Raw genomic sequence first — 17,903 nt, 5'->3', positions numbered from 1 at the left:
TTTCAACTTCTAGGCATTTTATTAAGAAAAATGAGAGTATAATTCAAAGAATTGTACAGAAATGTTTATAGCACTTAGTTTGTTATAATCTCAAACTGGAAAAAAAAACACTAATTGACATATTGATGCATAATTGAACTATGGCATTAACTAGATAGTGGAATACATCTTGGCAATATGACATGCTACAGAAGTGTAATGGAGGGTATGTAGTAGAGAAAGTATGGAATTAATAAATAACACTAAAGACTTCTCAAAAATATGGAAATCTCTATAACAGATCTGTATACATAGTTAAAGGGGAGTCAGTTATCCTAAACAAGGCAATGATGCCCTACCAGATACCAGAGACTATCAAAAAGCCAAGTACCAGGTATGAATTACTTCTTTGGAATTGTTGGTCACTGATATTTCATAGACTCTCAAATATTATAGTCTATTTCTGTTGTTCTTAGTTACACCCAGAATTTGGCAGTAAGCCCCAATTGCTGAAGACACTATATGCTTGAGTCACAGAACATAGTGAAAACTCAAGTGGGTATGAATCTCAAAGTGTCACCTCTATTGGTTAACTTTCCATAGTGCTGGCAGTTTCTATAAAAGCTACTAGAAGATAAAAGTATGAATCCTATGAGATAAAGAACTATTGGCTCAAAAAAACATGAGCATCATGCGAGTAAACAAATACTTCCTGGTTGAATTTAAGTCATGTTCACAAGATGAAACATATACCTTGTACAATCACCAGGCTAAGAATATATGTCTAGACAGTTCAGGACCCTGATAAAAGCACATAGTATTAAACTGACTTATCCTTATGACAATAAATCAGCACACCTCACAAACTACACCTGAGAAATTTCTCTTTGCCATAGACAGTAATTAACACAATGAATCCCAACTTGACAAAGTACAAAGAATAAGAAACTGAAGAATGTTCAGCCCTAAAGACAGAATCATTTTCCTCCAAGGGGTCATGGATAATCTCAGAAAGAGGGGGCATAAGGAAGTAACAGCCTGAGGTGGTAGATGACTACAATGAAACATTACCTGCTAGATGCAGAAGGGACACTACACATATGAAACCACTTGGTTTTGGTTGGTGTCTTTTTTTTTTCAAGACAAGGTTTCTCTGTATTGCTTTGGAACCTGTCCTGGAACTAACTCTATAGACCAGGCTGGCCTCAAACTCACAGACATCCTCCTGCCTCTACCTTCCAAGTGTTAGCAACAAAGGTATGCACCACCAACACTCAGATGCTTTTGACTGAATGTATAAAACCTATGCAAACCTAATCTAAATCAAATCTCAACAGAGAGGGGATATGAGCATACTATTCTACTCCCAAATAGTGGCAATATTGTCAATTGTTAATTGTCCTGCCAAGTCAACCATTTTCCAATGGAAGACCTCATACCCAAGAATATTAAGGAAGCAGGAACTGGTTTGCATATTTTTTATAAAAGGATATAAAGGAATAGAAAATTGGTGAATCAGTGAAGAGTTGGAAGAGGTAGTGAATTTAACAAAATATGATGTATGGAACTTTCAAAGAACTAATAAGTATGGTGAGTAACAAAAGATAAATATTAAAGTACATACTGCACAATTCCAGGAATATAACAGGTTACAGAAACAGAAATAAGACCAGAGATTACATGGAGATAAACATAACAAGAGTAAGATGTGAGTACAGAGAAAGATGTGTAAAAGAGTTTACAAAAGACTGAACAGTTTTTGAGAATTTGGGATATATTATTATCTTGACTGATGCAAAGTTTGTATGTAAGCATGCTTATGAAAAAAGGCCTATCCTGTACCATTTTACACCTGCCAGAGTGGCTAAAATGAAAAAAAAATTAATGACAGTTTATGATGGAGAAGATGTAGGGAAATGGGAACACTCCTCCATTGCTGGTGGGAGTGCAAACTTGTGCGGCCACTTTGGAAATCGGTAAGGCAGTTTCTCAGGAAAATGGGAATCAGTCTACCTCAAGATCCAGCAATTCCACTCTTGGGAATATACTCAAAGGGTGCACATTCATAAATACAACAAGGGTGTCTGTTCAACTATGTTCATAGCAGCTTTGTTTGTAATAGCCAGAACCTGGAAGCAACCTAAATGCCCTCAATTGAGAATGGATGGAGAAAGTGTGGCACATTTACACAATTACTACTCAGCAGAAAAAAAAAAAAAACAAAAAACAATGGAATCTTGAAATTTGCAGGCAAATGGATGGAACTAGAAGAAACCATCTGAGTGAGGTAATCCAGTCACAAAAAGAGGAACATGGTATGTATTCACACATATATGGATTTTAGGCATAGAGCCAGAGAAACTAGGAAACAAGTAGGACCCTAGGAGAGATATACATGGTCCCCCACAGAAGGGGAAAGGGACAAGATTTCCAGAACAAATTGGGAGCATCGGGGAGGGGAAAGGGAGTTAGGAGAAAAAGAAAGGGAGAGGGGGGTAGAGAAGAGAACATGGAGTGGGAAGATTGAGTCGGGGGACAAACAGATGAGAGTTAAAAAAGATACTGTAGAGGGATATTTACTTTGTCTCCTACTGTGGCACTGACCACGCCCATTGGGGGGTGGAGCCATGGGCAGAAGTGACCAGTGGAAGGAGGTCTGAGGAAGAGCCGGGGAAAGCTTTCTTGCAGGCAGGACTCAGACAGGAGAGCATCCGGTGAAATTTGCTCATGTTCATCGATCTAGGTTGTAAGTTATTTCTCCCTGAATAAATATCTATTCTGCCTATTTGTTTATCCTTATCCTTATTTAACCGCAATAGGATACCATAATAGAGGAAGCCATTATAGGTTTGAAGACAAATCTGGTACTCTGGGAATGTCCAGAACCCTCCAAAGATGACTCCAACTATTTAAGCAATAGTGGAGAGGCTACTTTAAATGTCTTTCCCTGACAATGAAATTGATGACTACCTTATATGCCATCCTAGAGCCTTCATCCAGTAGCTAATGGAAGCAGAGGCAGGCACCCACAGCTAAACACTGAGCCAAACTCCTGGAATCCAGTTGTAGAGATGGAGAAGTGATGAACAAAGGGGTCAAAACCAGGCTGGAGAAAGACACAAAAACTGCTGACCTGAACAAGGGGAAGTTCATGGCCCCCAGTAGGACTGATCCATATCCCCTGAATGTGGGTGTCAGTTAGGAGGCCTGGGCAGTCTATGGGACCTCTGGCAGTGGAGCCAGGATATATCCCTAGTGCACAAACAGACTTCGGGAGCCCATTCCCCATGGAGGGATACTCCCTTAATCTACAGACATGGGGGAGGGCCTAGGCCCTACCTCAAATGACTTGACAGATTTTGATGATCCCTCATGGATGGCCTCATCCCCCCTGGGGAGTGGATGGGGGATAGGATGGGATGTTTGGGGGGGGCATGGGAGGGTGGGAGGGAGGGGGAACTGGAATAAATATGTAAACTAAGAAAAAATACTAAATAGTAATAAAAATTAAAAATGTAAAAAAAAAACAAAGGCATACCTCGTTCATCTTTGAATCAGTACCTAAACAAATAGCTTGGCCTCATTTATTAGTTCCATATTCTAATATAGTGGAATAAGAAAGATATTGTAGTCATGTGCCTTGGTACTTCTGTTGTTGTTTTAATAAATGATGTTTTAAACATAGGAAAATAAGTTCTTCATCAACTAACAAGGGGTAATCAAATCAGCCTCCTAGAGTCACATAAGTCCCAGAATTCTTGACTCCTGTCACAGCTTTTTTAGATTCATATAAATCTGTTTTCTATCAATGATCAAGATGCCCACAAAACTGGGTGTGTCACTACTGACTCTGCCCTTCACAGAAACCTAAAGAATATGTTTCTTCCCTTTCTGGTTTTCTCTTTGCTGAGACTTGTGTCAAATTGAAGGATAAAATCTACCCAGTTGGTGAATATGACCATTACTTTTGCAAAATGCTACAATAGCCCTGTTTTCTTATAAGCTCAGACAAATTTCTTTCCCCCACCCTTCCTTCACCATTGCTGGCCAGCTAGCTTCTGATCCTCCCAACCTTCTGTGTAACATTCAGAGGAACTGACACCTACCTAACAGTTAAAAGCTGCCACTTCCGCCACCATGACTCACAACATTCTCACTGGATTCTCTTTATGAAGAAGGCTCCTAACGTCAAATTCCAGGAAATCTTCAAGACTAAACCACAATGACCTGAGGCCACATCCTAGGACCCAGTGTGGAAGCCAGAGCTAAGCACCATTTAATTACTCCAAGTAAAGAGCTTGGATTAGTGAACTATCGTGTAGGTTCCTAGTTTGATCTCTCTCTCTCTCACTTTTTATTTGTAATTGCAGCACGATCTACTCTTGCTCTCAGTGGGAACAAGTTTAGAGGTGGCTGTGGTTAGCAAAAAATTAAAAAAAAAACCCTACCAGTTCTTGAGCTTTGTCTTTATAAAATTCAGTTTCAGAGGCCAGTATGTAACTTCAGCAAGGAGCTTTTCTTTTACATTGAGCATTTACAAGGTATTGACAAGTGCTTCTCAAACAAAGCAAAAACCCAGGCAGTAGGGAATGCAAGAAATCTATGGTCAGAACATTTTAAAGTAAGTGACAACAATTTAAATGCCTTGTAAGCAACCAAAGGAGGGAAGTTACCAATAGTCCTAAAAAGAAATGGTGCCTTTGAACCATAACAGCCAGCATGGCATGAAAACCCAAAGGATGCAGTCATAGCATAACAGGTTTATAATTGTACTTCAGACCCACTTAACAATAAGAAAATACCAGAAACCTAGACAACTACCTAGGACTAGTGAAGTTGTGGATCCTGTAAGAAAACTTACAAATGTCACTTTACTAAACCAGTGTAATCCCTAACTATAGTCTCAATGTTTATCCTTATGCCCACAAATAAATGTAGTCCTCAGTCTACATCAATGAAACTTCTGTTTTGAACAGACAAAAATCACCACAGAAAACCACAACCCATCAAAATGAGGAGTTATGGAGCCCAGTCCCAATGAATGCATTTAAGAAACAGTTCCCATACTTAAGACTCAGAGCAAGACTATAAGACTATAAGAGCAAGAAGATCAGGAATTTTGTTGTGTCTCCCAGGAATGTTGGAAGCTACATACATAAAGTCTCACCAATGTGACTGCCTAAACATGAGTTGAACAAGAACAACAATAGACACTCTAATGTGGACTGGAGGAAAGCCCGCAAGGCCTCAGCCTAGACAAAAACCTGCAGGCAACTGAGGATGCTGAGAATGGAAGGAATAATCTTCTCCAGGAAAGAACACACCAAAAGGTTATCCACTACCAAATGGTCGGTCCCAAAAAACATACATGTAAGTAACATTATACAAACTGAACAGGCTATAATTATATCTAGTGATGTCTGTGTGTGTGACAATAATTAATGACAACATTCCATGAATTTGAAAAAGAACTATGGGGGAGTATACAGGAGGATTTGTGGAGAGGAATTAGAAGGGAGGATGATGTAGTTATATGCTCAAAAGGTAAATGAAATAATTTGGAAAACAAAAATGAATGGCTTTAATGTGTACTTATTAATAAACTTGTAAGTTAATGTTCATGTGGGTCTGTAAGAGAGTATACTTACAAAACCACACAGTTTTCTTATACTGAAAATTTCTTATTCATAATGTTGTATCATTACATTGAAGGATATTTTGGACAGGTCTGGTTATTGACAGGCCAATACATATCAAGCCAAGACAGGCAGACCTTGATGGGAGAGCATATCATCTCTTGTTGATATGCTCCACAGATACATTAAGACTTGGGCCTGTGTGTCAGCCTAATGTTAGCTTCAGCAAAGCACAGAGCTTTGGTGGACTTTCTGCTATTCAGGTAGGATCAAGTGGAGTCAGATCGCAAGTTATCTCTGACCTGCAGTTGTTCCAAGGCATGGAAAAACCAGATGTGAATAGTGTAACTTGGCGAAGATGACTTATTGAGTTGTAAGCATGAAGATCATGTTTTGATAAACCAGACTTTAGAATCAGGTTTAGTTTAAGTAGCAACACTGTGACTTATCATAATTACAGCCTTGGGCAACTTCCATAAGCTATCAAATTTCCAGGTTCCTCATCTTTAAACACAGCTATTAATATTGCCTTCATAGGTGTTCTAAAGAGACAGTATGATAGAATTTCCTAAATAGTTCAGTGCCAGAGGTTCAGTGAGTGTTGAGTGAAAGATCAAGTCATCCAGAGAATGGCCCTGAGAAGCCTCTAGAGTGAAATGTACTAGGGGCTAGAAAGGCTCTAATAACCTTTTTCCTCATTTTGTTTCTTGGAAGTACTTCTTTTAAAGTTTTGTTTGACTTTTTAAAATTAATTTTTATTTTAATTAAAACAATCTTATTTTATATACCAATCCCAGTTCCCTCCTGTCCTCCCACTCCCTTGACCATCTCCCCATCCCACACACCCCCAACCACTCCTCAAGGATGAGGATGCCTCCCATGGGGTACCATCAAAGTCTGACATATCATTGGGGCAGGACCTAGGCCATCCCCCATGTACCTAGCTGACAATGTATACCTCCATAGGGAATGGGCTCCCAAAGCCCATTCATACTCTAGGTATAAATACTTGTTCCATTGACAGAATCCCCATAGACTGCCCAACACCCCCCCCCCCGTTCAGTCTTATGCAGGTTCCCCAGCTGTCAGTCTAAAGACTTTGAGCTCCCACTTGCTCAAGTCAGCTATCTCTGTGGGTTTCCTGCAGCATGGTCTTGACCCCTTTGGTCATCACTCCTCCCTCTCTACAACTAGATTTCAGGAGTCCAGCTCAGTGCTTAGCCATGAATCTCTGCTTCTGCTTTCCATCAGCTACTGGATGGCATCATTATGATGGCACTTAAGGTAGTCATCAATCTCATCATAGGGGAAGGGCATTTAAAGTAGCCTCTCTATTATTGCTTAGATTCTTTGTTGGGATCATCCTTGTAGATTCAGAAATTCCCCTAGTGCCAGGTGGTTTGAAGATCAATCTATCTCAAGATCCAGCAATTCCACTCTTAAGCATATACCCAAAGGATGCACATTTATACCACAAGGACATCTATTCAACTATGTTCATAGCAGCATTATTTGCAATAGCCAGAACCTGGAAGCAACATAGATGACCGCAACCAAAAACTAGATAAAGAAAATGTGGTACATTTAAACAATGAAGTGCTATTCAGTGCTAAAAAAAATGACATCTTGAAATCTGTAGGCAAGTGGATGGAGGGCAAATATAGGGGGTACATGGAGCACAATACAATGTGCTCTCTCTCTCTCTTTCTCCTATCCTCCCATTCCCCCCACCTAGACACAGAAAGACAAGCATATCATGTACTTACTCATAAGTGCATATTAGACATAGAGCAAAGAATAACCAGCCTACAATCCACAACTCCAGAGAAGCTAGGGAAAAAGGAAGGCACAAAGAGAGACATATATAGACCCCCAAGAAGGGGAAAGAGAAAAGATCCCCTAAGTAATTTGGAAGCATGTTGGGATGAGGAAGAGAGGAAGGAGAAAAAGGAGGGGAGAAGAGGAGGAGGGAGGAGAACATGAGGGACCAGGAAGGTAGATTTGAGTGAAGAACAGAAAAGGAGAGAAAGGAAAGAGATACCCTAACAGAGGGAGCAATTACATGCTTAACGAGAAACTTGTTTGCCTTTTGTAAGAAAAAGCTCATTATAGTGTGTGGAGGGATATTCCTCCCACTGGGGGGCTTAGCAAGATGTTACTAGCCCCTAGCACATGTAGAGATGATTATAAATAAGGTAATTACTTAAACTAGGATTAGTTATACAGAGAACTCACACAGTCTACCTAGTAGACATCATTACCCTCTTTATTATCTTAAAACCAAAAAGAACTTTGCAATAAAACATATTACTTTTCTACTTGGTGAAAATGGATAATTAGTAAAGAAGATTTATCTCTATAGCCCAACATAGAGATTAATGACTTATATTGTGAGATCTTACCTGCTGGCTTTGGAAGTACATATTTTTCTCTTTTTCAAAACCTTTGTTCAGACAGTCTTTATAATCCAAGTGCCCAACTGCCCTCGTGCCTAATATTAGCAACTTTGGAGACCAGATCTAGACAGATGTCTGGTTTCTACATGATTCTTTTACATTAATGTCTACACTTAAGTGGTAGCTAGTCCTAATAACATCCTTAGGACAGATGCTTAGTGCACAGAGTGAACTACACAGTAGATGTTTGTTGGGGTATAAAGAAGTTCTGTACGCTGACTCTGAACTTAAGCCACTATAACTAAATCAACACAGTAGTTGTTGGAAGGAAACTAAAGGAAAAGGGAATGGCTATAATGTCACACACACACACACACACACACAAAAAAAAAAAAAAAAAAAAAAAAAAAAAAAAAAACTCTACCCTTCTGATCAAAGAAAACAAACACTGAAATCAAAGAGGAAGAAATATGCTTCTGTTCCGCAGCTCAAAGCCACATTCCATCAAAATTGTTGTGTCTAAGTCTCAGGCATAGCTCTGCCCTGAAATAGACCTAAGACTTGTTTGTTCAGTAAACTTGACATCTACTTTTAATTACCAAGTAGGAGAAAGGGCTGGGTGTTTCCTGTTGTCATGTGACTATTGTCTCTTGCTTAATTTCATTCCTGTCTTGCCTGTGTCAGGGAGTGGGGGAGCATATATACAGTGTTTTGTAGCTGGAATGTTTATAGTCCCAGTCTCTATAATAAATTCATAACAGCCACTCTTCTCTCTCAAGGAGTCTCTGGCAGACTCCTAATCTCCTGTACTTTGTGAACATTCTCTCTACTTTATAGAAAAGAGCACATTGTCTTGTGTTCTGTGTATCCCTCTGTCTGCCCTCCATGGTAGTCCCTTTGAGATTGACAACAACATAAGCTGTCTTTGTGTGTTCAGCACCTGAGCACAATGCCTAGCCCTTGGAACATTGTAGAGTAGCAGGGAATGGGGAAGGAAAGCAGTAGTTTGAGGGCTCCTGGTCAATCAGAGGCTAACCAGAGAACAAAAGAAGCTAAGAAAACAGTAGTGTTTCCCTTTCTAGCTATGTCTCTTGTTAACAAATAAAGCTGATATCCTTTGAGGGGTAGTAAGGTAACTGTGATGGCCTGAACTTTGGATCATTTCCTGTGGGTATAAAGGTGAGAGAACATTGTGTTTAAAAGAGAAATAATCTAACCATCCCCCACAGGAAACCACATTTCAGTTCAGTATCTGCTCCTAATCAACTGGTTTCAAAATAGTGAAGATTCCGTTTTAAGATTGAGAAAGCAAAACTGCTCACCCAGCAGATACAATTATTCTTTGAATCAGTCTTCTAAAATGTGTGATTGCCCAGAAGAGTTCTTTAGGGACATAATTATTACTGTACAAATCCTCCCTTCTCCCTCATTTCTCCACCTTACCCACATCACCTGTGTCAGATTTCAAGAGGTGCCTAACCCTTGATTGTTATCTTCGGTCACTAAAAACTAGTTGTTATTTCTATTATAGAGTTTGTTAGCCTCTGAAGGAGACTTTGGTAAGCTGCAACTATCTCCCCATTCTCTCCCCTGATTTTTAGGTAAGTAAATGTGGTCACAGAGGACTTTCTTCTCTCTCCTTTAGATCATAATCAAATTAGCTTCTTGCAGCTCCTAGACCAAGAAAGGCCTGACAGACATATTGTATTGACAATGGAGAACCATGTTAGTCTCAGAAGTTAGAACCAAAGCTTGACTATCCCTCTGCCTAATACTTGCAACCTGAAATTAGTTTTGCTCCATGAGTTGGAAACTACTGCTGTATCAAGTTGTGTGTTTCCTCTCAGCTGACCACTCTATATGAGATTTATCAGTGTTCGTGCTTCATATATCAAGGATCAGTTAATGTGGAGAAAGAAGTACTTTAGATCACAATGTTTGTATTGCTTTTTAAAAGCCCCCAAACTAAGCATCCTTAGGAGGTACCTAGGAATAAAATCATAAAGTGCAGTTACAGGGCACCTACTGCATTGTAGAGGGTTTTTTTGTTGTTGTTTTGTTTTGGATTTTTCCCCCATCTTATACCAAAGCATGACAGTCAGAGCACCAACTTTCCCTATAAAATATTTTCTGATGAAAACAATGCATCTCTTGGCTACTGCTCTAAAGCACTCTATTACTTCTCTCCACACTTTAAAATCAAAACTCAAGAGCCCGGCTTTGGTGGTGCACACCTTTAATTCCAGCACTCAGGAGGCAAAGGCAGACGGATCTCTGTGAGTTCGAGACCAGCCTGGTCAATGAGACCTAGTTCCAGGACAACTTCCAAAGCCACAGAGAAACCCTGTCTCAAAGAAAAATCAAAGACTCAAGTTTTCTAAAGATCAAACACCATAGAAGATCTCCCCCATTTCAATACTCATCTCACACAGAAAACTTCAACCATCATAAACCACCATACACAGTAAGCAATTCACTTCTGTAGTGATGTATGCTCAAGGAACCTCAGGCACAAAGAGATATCAGACAACACAATAAATCCAAGGATTTCTATCCTGATTGCCGGAGGGAACTGCTGATCTGAATACTTATGAAACCAGAAATTTTAAAGTTACTAGAGAGATGTACGGGAACCCTTAAAATGCTGTGCCCCACATTAGCTGGTTCAGAGATGTTAAAATCATAAGTCTTACCTTTTGTATGCAGTGTCCCTCAGTACTTCAGGCAGAATTTGTTGATTATCTTTAAGGTGGCCAGCACAGGCTGGTAACACAGAAGTCTGAGTCTATTTGTGTAAAAGGAGAAGTGAAGAGAGAAAAAATATGATCATGCCGTGATGACAGGAAACCCAAGCAAGAAGAGTGAGGAAGTGAGACTGAGTGTTTTCTCCTAGTCTCAGATATTCAACTGTTCCCCAGTGGTTTTTAGAGGTGTCCACCCACATGCTACTCTAAGCTGGTTTATGGGAACCAAAGACCTGACACACCAATCTGAGTCCTAGGGGACTCTACAGTGATTTGGGTGATGGCTCCTGTCTAGAGAACAGTGCTTCTCAATTGAAACGGCACCTGGGAACTACCTGTGGATCTTTTCTTGTGCACGTGGCCCACAAACTATATTACTAAACCATATTGACAAAGACAGTGAGGGACTAAAACCAAAACATACTTGTAGACCAATAGAACCAAATAGAGGACACAGAAATAAACTTGTATGGGTAGGAATACCTTTTGGACAAAGGTGTGAAAATGTGCACTGGGAAAAATATGGTGTAATGAATAAGAGGTACAGACAAGATTAGACAACTACTAATGGAAGAATCCAATTAGATCTGTATCTTACACCCTGCATAAAAATCAGTTCAAAGTAGATCCAAATTCTTAATTTAAAACATAAAATGCTGAAACTACTAGGGAAAACACTTCAGAATATTGGTATAAGCAAAAATTCTGGAATAGAATCCCAAAAGAACAGGAATTACAGAATATTAAAATGCTTCTATATAGCAAAGAGCCTACCAGAGAAGAACAGATCACATACAGAATGTGACAATGCCTTTGCTGGTTATATGTCAGACAGAAGTTTGATATCTACAAATTTAAAGAATTGCACAATGTAATCACCAAAAAACTTCAAAACTGCTTATTGATGAAGAGGCCAATGAACTTATGAGACAGTCTCCAAAGAAGAAATACATGTGTCCAACAGTAGTTTTAAATGCTCAACATCCTTCGCTAGCAAGGAAATATGAATTAATATGAATTCACATTACTTAAATTCTGGTCTTCTGTTTTTGAATTTTTTTTAATCCACGTGTCCACATTCTCTGATCCTTGGGTGTGAGAAATGTATTCATTGAGGATGGGCAACTTCATGATCAGATGTTCTCTGCAATTTGACTAGTTGTGGCTTTTTGTATTTGTCTCTGCTGTAAAGATAAGATTCTTTGATGAGGGTTAAGACCTAGACTTAAATGTGGGGATAAGGATAAGGATAAGGACAACTATTTAGAATATAGTAGGAGTTAGATTTTTTTTTTTGATAAAGTGGAAGTAGTATACACTGCTCTGGCATCCATGACTTCACTACCTCCGGGTAGTTGGCTAGCTTTCCAGAAGCAGACATGGAATTCCTCCTATTGAACAGGTTTTTAGTTCAATTACATAGTTACCACCTAGATATGCTGTCACTATTATACTTTAGGGATATTTTTAATGACAGCCATTGTTGTGGTTCATATGCAGCACACCTATGTAGGATTGTTGGTTGATTGCCTCCCTTGGCAGACTGCACAGCATCTTCTGATACTATGAAAACTAGTCTTCAAAGGGCGAGGATTTCAGGTCAAATCCAGCTCTAATCCATCCAGTCAAGTGTCTGAAATGTGTCATGAGTTCAACAATAGGGGCTTAACTTGAAATTTTAAGAGGTAACTGTGCTGCTTAGATTTATGTCAACTTGACACAAGCTAGAGTTATTTGGGAAAGGGTCCAGCTGGAGCTGAAGACTCAGCAGTAATTAATGAGAAGCTAGTGCCAGTGCTTTACTGGCACAATTAATATTGGTTAGCTGGAGCTAAGATATTATAATTAATTAAGATGAGACCAGAATCATTGAGGATTGTAAATATAGTAACCAATTCCTTAGGGTCAGCACACAAAAACTGTGGTCCAGAAGAGGTCAAGGCCAAATCTCATTCATAATGTAGGTAGGAGCCACACAAGTGATAGATACTGTTTCTGAAGGCATGAAGAACTCATGGGGGAGCATCTGAGACTTGACACTGTGTGGCAGAAGGGAGGTCTCAGAAATGAGGATAGCAAAGTTCACTGATGGAGGTTCAGCCTCAGTTACAAGAAAAGCCCCATAACTGGAGGAATCATGGATGAAATTGACGGTTGGCACCATGTTTTGGAAAAAGGTGAGGTGGCACAGGAAGCATTGGGGGAGAAGAGAGAAAGGGGGTGATGCAATTATATTTTAAATTTTTTGAATCACAAAATATAAAACAAAATTTTAATAAAATGAGGGCAACAAATGCTGTTTTGTTTTGTTTGTGTGTGTGTGTGTGTGTGTGTGTGTGTGTGTGTGTGTGTGTGTGTGGCCTCCCCATGGTACTGGCATCTCCAAAACTGCTGGTGTCTTCTGCTACAATTGGGCTGCATTTCCATAGCCTTTCCTAGGTTTTCTTCATGGTGCCACGCATAAGGTCCTCTGCAAGACCCCTTCAGTATTTCAAAGTCAGGTGACTCTTACACTACCAAGTTTGGTTGCCAACAGGAGGTACAACCTTAGCCACTTCTGAAACACAGCTTCTGCATACTGACCCTGAGAAAACATTTTCCAGAATACTTCACCTCAATGATGCTGGTCTCTTAATCATAGCCCCAGCTGACCAGCATCCATTATCCCACCAAAGCAAAAAGTTTCAGATTAGTAATTCTGGCATCTTCTTAATCCATAGCCAATTTTTCAGTCACAGGTAACCAGACCACAGACTCTTAACTCAAATTGCTTATTAAAGTCTTTGCTTCCCTTTGAACCTTTGATACTTTGAAAGCCAGGCCTCCATCTCCAGCAATACTTTCAACATTCTTACTCCCAAGCTCCTGCAGAATAACCCGCTGAGCTGTCAATACTCTATCTTTTCTAGCCCAAAGATCCAAAGCCCTTTCATAATCCTTCTCAAATCATGGTGGGGTCTGTCACAACAATACCTCACTATCCTGTTAGCAGCTTGTCATAGTTTGGGTTACTATTGCTGTAATAAAACACTACAACAAAAGAGCAACTTGAGGATGAAAGAATATACTTTGATCATAGTTCCTTATAATAGTTCATCATCAAAAGCAGTGAGGGCAAGAACTCATACAGGGCAGGAATCTAGAGACAAGGGATGATTCAGAGGTCATGGGAGGTACTGCTTACTGGTTTGCACATAGCTTGCTCAGCTTGCTTTCTTATAGAATCCAAGACTACCAGCCCATGGGTGTCACCACTCATAATGGGCTGGGCCACCAATCAATAATTAAGAAAATGTATTATAAACTTGTGTACAGCCCATTTTGTTTGTTTGTTTTTTGTTGTTGTTTTACAGCCCTGCTGCAGTCTCCCTCCCTCCTCTCCTCCCACTTCCTCCTCCCACCTTCCCTCCTCCACCACCCCTCAGTAGAACACTTCTCCATATTCACTCAGAAAGGGACAGCCCTCCCATGGGCATTAGCAAAGCATGGCAAATCCGGCTGCAGTAAGACCAAGCACCTCCCCCTATATTCAGGCTAGGCAAATCAATCAATCTTGAGGAATATATTCCTGATTCATTGAAAGCTCTGCTTTCATTGAAAGGGACGGCTCTGCTCCCATTGCCAGGAGTGCTCCAAATAGACCAAGCTAAACAACTGTCACATATATGCAGAGAGTCTAGGTCAGTACCATGGAGGCTTCCTGATTGTTGGTTCAGACTCTGAGTTCTCATAAGCCAGACTAGCCATTTCTGTGGGGTTTCGTTTGATCTCTCTGACCCCTCTAGCTTCTACAATTCCTCTCCCCCTACCCTCCTTAGTAGGAATCCCCAAGTCAGCTCAATGGTTTTGCCTGGGTCTCTGAATCTGCCTCTGTCAGTCACTGGATAAGGGCTCTCCCATGATAACTGGGGTAGTCACCAATCCAATCACACAGAATGGCCAGTTCAGGCTATACATCCACTGCTGCCAGGAGTCATAGCTGGGGCTGTTCCCTTGCATCAGGCTTCAGTCCAACAACTTAAAGACCACCTTTTCAGTCATCTTTCTCAGCACTCTCACCCTCTGCTCACCCTCCAACCGGATCCCTCAAGTTCCCATGCTCACCTGGCTCCAATCCAACCAGGAGATCTCCTCTATTTCCCTTTCTCTGGGAGATCCACGCCCCCACCCCTTAGGCTCTGCTTGTTCCCTAGCCTCTCTGGCTCCATGGAATATAGGATAGTTATCCTTTACTTAACAGCTATGAGTGAGTACATACCATGTTTGTCTTTCTGGATATGGGCTATCTGGTTCTGTCATTTGAGAATTTTCTGTTTAAGTCTATACCCCATTTTTAAATTGTATTTTTTTATGTCTACTCTCTTGAATTCTTTATAGATTATAGATATCATCCCTCTGTCAGCTATGGGGATAATGAAGATCTTTTCTCATTCTGTAGGCTTCTGTTTTGTACTATTGACAGTATCCTTTAACTTAGAGAAGTTTTCAGTTTCATGATGTCCCATTTATTAATTGTCAGTATTATTGTCTGTGCTACTGGTATTCTATTAGCTATGCAGAAAACAAACATGTGTCATAATCCTGCACTCATGTCCTTTCAGGAGAAAGGCAGAACACAGAATGTACAAGAAATGATCCTTTTGTCCCACAGACTCTATTTCAACATGATAATGTGACTCTCTCTTAAGCTTCCATCTTCTTTAAGCTCAAATACATGAGGATTGTAAAGAGCCACCAACCCTGAAAACAATATAGCGCAGACTTCCAAGATGTCTTGCATAAACGCAGGAAAAATGGGGGGGGGGAATGGGACTCTCAAACAGACAAATAATTCCTGTGATAGAGGCCATGGATATGATATGTTCTTTTTGCCCCACCCCAATGTAACCTTTTCTATACATATAAACCTCAGCCTATCCATCACCAAAGGCCTACACAGCTCTGGAACTGAAGTAAGAACTTATAGAGCATCAGACAGCATCATGTTTCCTGTCATGAGAATCTGTCCATGAATAGTAATAGGCTTCCTTTGTAGCTTTCTTCATGACAGGTCATAAAGTCTTTTGCAAATTATTATTCTCATTTTGAGAATAAACTTGATGTAGACATTCTAGAAGCTTACAAGTTTACAGTCTTGATGAATGTGCCTTGGCTATTATGAAGCATGCTACAATAAACACATGTGAGCAAGTGAGCTAGTGATGTGTGTGTGTGTGTGTTTGTGTGTGTGTGTGTGTGTGTGTGTGTGTGTGTGTGTGTGTGTGTGAAGACTTTATTACCTTTGGATATATACCCAGAAATGGATGATTGAATCAAATATATGGTAGTTCCGTTTTCAGTTCTTTAAAAAACTTCCACATTATGTATTTTACACAGTGGCTGTGTTCATTTACATTTTTACCAACAGTTGATGAGTTTCCCTGTGCCTACATCCTCTTAAGAATTTATTTTTGTTTTTGTTTTTTCTAAATTTAACAATTCTGGCTACATTAAAATGATACTAAGCCATGGTTCTAATTTTCATTTTCTTGATTTGTGATGTTGAACACTGTTTCATATACTTTTCTGTTTGTGTGTCTTCTGATTAAAAATAACTTTTTAGCTTGTTTATTCACCTTTCAGATATTCTAAGGTTTTTGTTTTGCTCTGGATTTTTTTCAATTTCTTTTATTTTTTATTTCAATTTACATTCCAACCACAGTTCTTTCTTCCACCCCTACTCCTACCCCCATCACATCCTACCACCTCCCATCAGGTCCTCCCAGGCCTTCTCAACTCCCCCAGTCTAATTCTCCTCGTGTGTATGATTTCACATGAGGAATTAATGTAGTCTGGCTCATTAGGTAGTGGCAGGGCATGGTCCCTCTCCCATGCATTAAGACTGAGCATGGCATCCCACCATGATGAATGGGCTCCAACAATCCAACTCTGGTACCAGGTTTGTATCATGATCCTACTACCAGAGGCCCCCCACTGATATTCCAAGCTTCACAATAGTCTCCCACATATGGAGGGCCTAGTTCAGTTCCCTGGAGTCTCCAGAGCTGTAGGTTTAAAGTTCATAAGTTTCCACAAATTTGGTTTAGCTGTCTCTGTAGGTTTCCCCATCATGATTTTTACTTCCCATGCTCATATGTTCTCTTCTCCCTCCCTTCACCTAGATTTCCAACCTCAGTCTTGTTCTTGGTTATAGACCTCTTCATCTGGTTTTATCAGTTACTGGATGAAAGCTCTATGATGATAATAGGGGTATTTTTCAATCTAATTACAGAAGTAGGCCAACTCAGGCATACTCACTACTATTACTAGAAGACTTATTTGGGGTCATCAATGTGGATTCTTGGGAGTTATCCTAAGCCCATAATGGCTTGGTTTTATATAACCAAGTCCATTTAAATGAAAAAAAAAAAACATTTATAGATAATATTTGGGAATTTGGGTGTCATTCTTTCCAAACTACTTCCTGCTGGTAAGGGGCACTGTCATGGCAGATTCGAAGAAGATTCAGAAATCCTGGCTGTAGTCTGTAAGGTTGCTTTGAACAGCTGTTTTGAATGTAGGATCACCTGATACTCTGATTCAGGTGGTCTGGCTTGATTAAACCACATTAGTCTGGAAGGAATCAACATCTTTTCATTTTCTGTGGAAATAAAAATAGAAATCCTTTTCCCCACTAACTTGTCCTTGAACTTAAATTTTGGAGTCAAAGCATTTTTTTATTTAATTTATTATTTTACATGTTGAACCAAGTCCCCTCTCCCTCCCTCCCTCTCTTCCTTCTTCCCTCCCTCCGTCCATCCTTACCTCCCTCCTTCCTTCTCTCCCTTTTACCCTTTCTGCCCTCTCACATGCACTCTAACCACCCTCCCCTCCCATCCCCCCACCCCAATTCCATATGTAGGGCAATGCCATCCAGTTGGGGTCATGTAAATCTGACAGGTCATGTGAAGTAGGGACTAGGGCTTCTCTCCTGTCTCTAGTATAAGGCAGTTATCCCTCCATGGGAGATGTGTACTCAAAGTCCTTTTGTGCAACAGGGATACATCCTGGCTCCTCTGTCTGAGGTCCCTTAGACTGCTCAGTCCTTCTGGCTGAGACCCATATTCAGGGGGGCCTGAGTCAGTCCCATGCTGGCTTCCCAGCTATCA

The 17,903-nt window shown here is 40.2% G+C and overlaps 1 protein-coding gene across 1 annotated transcript in view; it reads right to left on the bottom strand.

Annotated features, from left to right (window-relative positions):
• Nucleotides 1-10,877, bottom strand: part of Cd53 (CD53 molecule) — a 31,593-nt gene extending 20,716 nt beyond the window's left edge. Inside the window, exon 1 of the mRNA XM_051177773.1 lies at nucleotides 10,705-10,877. The gene's annotated coding sequence lies outside the window, so the exon portion shown is untranslated. The remainder of the gene's footprint in view (nucleotides 1-10,704) is intronic.
• Between the last annotated feature and the right edge of the window lie 7,026 nt (nucleotides 10,878-17,903).

This window comes from Phodopus roborovskii, unplaced genomic scaffold, assembly GCF_943737965.1.
Source record: "Phodopus roborovskii unplaced genomic scaffold, PHOROB, whole genome shotgun sequence".
Lineage (NCBI taxonomy): Eukaryota > Metazoa > Chordata > Mammalia > Rodentia > Cricetidae > Phodopus > Phodopus roborovskii.
This window is presented reverse-complemented; position numbering and strand designations above follow the sequence as displayed.